Genomic DNA, 2,569 nt, shown 5'->3' with positions numbered 1-2,569 from the left:
TTCCGCAAAATACCATTACCCGTGTGGATATTGGTATTTAACGGAACGGAACGGAATCTTTCAAACTTTTTAATATGTGAAACATATTTTTACAAAGGCAACATTTATTCATTATATAATAAATTATTTGATTTTTTTTTAGGAAGAATTAGCTAGTTGGTTAATCAAGCTAGCGAAAGACAATGTTTACATCAAGTCAAAGTTTATATCAAATCCATTTCCAGGGTTATATTCATTTTTAAAAATAAATACTTGATAGCCTTATGAGTGGGCTGACTTATTAATTTGGGATTAAACTTCAATTGCGCTTCCGTAAATTAAAATTCTGGGAAGGAATTAGACAGTCCTTGTTAGAGAAACTCGAAGATTCTAGGTCAAACTGGATATATATCTTGAAAGACTGCCCATAAGTATCGTCTGCATTCACGGGCCGGGGTCTTCGGAATCAGCTTAGTGAGATTGGAGAGAAAATGCATCAGCAGTAGTTTGCGACAGGACCATGAAATTCAGAGTGCAATCTTGCAAATTACAATTTTAAGTAATAAGTAGATTCTCCGCACATATGCATACAGACATGAAAATAAGCGTGCAAACTAAAAATACACTTGCCTATTATCATTCTTCTGAAAACTACATTACCCGTATTTTAATAGATTGTGTATTCACGTTTGACCAAAAATAATATTCCGCTGGCTGACTTTCTTAACTTTCTTTTTAAAAAGCTAACCTATAGCTTGTTTGTTATACATTGAAATGAATAATGATATAACAAATGTTGTTACGAAACTTTTGAATAATTTTCTTATGATTCCGTTCCGTTCCGCAAAATACCATTACCCGTGTGGATATTGGTATTTAACGGAACGGAACGGAATCTTAAAAAAAAAAATAATGGAAAATATCAAAACATCATTTTGGGATATAAGAAGCAAGCTAACAAACCATTTCATTAATATAAAATTATAAATATCTTGTGTGCTTATCTTGTGTACAACGTTAACTTTTATTTCTGTTATGTCTTGTGCATATCTTATTTTGATTACTACGTGTATTTTGTACGAAAGATTTTGTGTACGACTTGTTTGTTTATGGGTGGAGTACTGCGCCATATTTCTAAACGCTCGATTACTACAGTTTTTTGTAAGCCTTGAATTCCACTGTGTAAGTGTTTTGACTGTTATAATTATGTATTATTAATCTTCTAGTGATGTAATTTACCTCTGTCTTTATTGTCAACTATGCTTAGTTTTGCATATTCTTGTTACCGATGGATTTTAGTTTACCATGTGCTTCAAGTATGGTGCGCCATTTCGTCGACAAACATTACATTTTGAACTTGATAATTACGTACTGTCAGTTTAATAAAGTCAATTGATTACGGTTTTAACTCATTATTTTCTATTCAATTAATGAATTTATTTATAGAATATATTTAAGATATGTTGCATTACTTAATTCTATGTGAAAGGTTTATTGAATTGTTTTTCTATGGAAACCAATACCTGTCATTTTTATTTGTATTTTGTTTATTACAGATTCTTATCGCATTGCAGTTATCTGTCAATTAAAATCTTTAATGCTTACTTTATGTCACATTTTGCACGAGAATACTTTAATCACAGGGGCTTGGTTGTTGGATAGTGAATTTCCTAATTATTTGTTCCCGAAGAAAAAATTGATTAAAATTGGTAATCTTATGTGTATTTCTGTGTATTGCAATAAATAAATTCACCGAAACCCCCCCGTTTCAATCATGTTAAAAAAGTGTATTCAATGTACATTAAAAAAAGTAAAGGGACGACACTCGCCATTTTGGATTTATAGGGGGTCCTCATTTCAAGCTATGTTTTAAACAAGTTCTTCCGTTTCTCCAACGATTTCTGACGATATATAGGTTGTAAAATGTTAAAATTACTTATTCCTATCGAGTTTAAATGAGTTAAATTGCACGAGATATTAGACATCTTGTACATGGCTTTGCGTAGATCATCGCTATTTGTGAATAAACATGTCGCTTGATAGTCCTTGGAAAACAAAACACTTATTAGGTTAGTTACTGACTCACTACGGAAATATACTGGGTTGATCAATCTCATAGATGGCGAGGCGTAGTGAGTCAGTAACTAACCTAATAAGTAATAGTATGACGTGCCATAAGGGTAATCAGTTGTCGTTTTGATTCAAGTCTGTATGTTGATCTAGCGTTGGTGTGTGATTTGTGCTTTGAATTCATTTGTCTTTATATGTATATTTTAGTTTCTACCGTCGATGAGAGATTTATTGGCCAATAAATACATTTCCGAATATTTTGTTTTATTATAATTCTATGTTAATTTCTGAAAGCATGTTTTCGAGATTGGTTGTGCATATATACGTCTGTCGGTCGGTGTATACACTTGTCTGTACATGTGCTTTTTTATCGTTGTTATGTGACTGTGTCTATATTATACTTATATTCTAAATCTCAAATGAAGTGAATATATGATGTGTATGCACTGTAAAACTAAATATATAAGATGATGTGAATAACTTGTACATGAAAGTTCGAATAAAAAAAAAATACTGAAAT

General features: G+C 31.4%; 1 long non-coding RNA gene across 1 annotated transcript; it reads left to right on the top strand.

The window, feature by feature from the left end:
* The first annotated feature begins 565 nt into the window (after positions 1 to 565).
* On the top strand, positions 566 to 2,306 carry LOC136274587 (uncharacterized). The gene is made up of 2 exons (XR_010713025.1): positions 566 to 1,161; positions 1,279 to 2,306. It is a non-coding gene; the product is annotated as an uncharacterized lncRNA (long non-coding RNA).
* The last annotated feature ends 263 nt before the right edge of the window (positions 2,307 to 2,569 follow it).

The sequence above is a fragment of the Magallana gigas genome, chromosome 4, assembly GCF_963853765.1.
Source record: "Magallana gigas chromosome 4, xbMagGiga1.1, whole genome shotgun sequence".
In the NCBI taxonomy this organism is placed as follows: Eukaryota; Metazoa; Mollusca; class Bivalvia; order Ostreida; family Ostreidae; genus Magallana; species Magallana gigas.
Note: the sequence above shows the minus strand (reverse complement) of the source record. Positions and strands in the feature narration are given on the sequence as shown.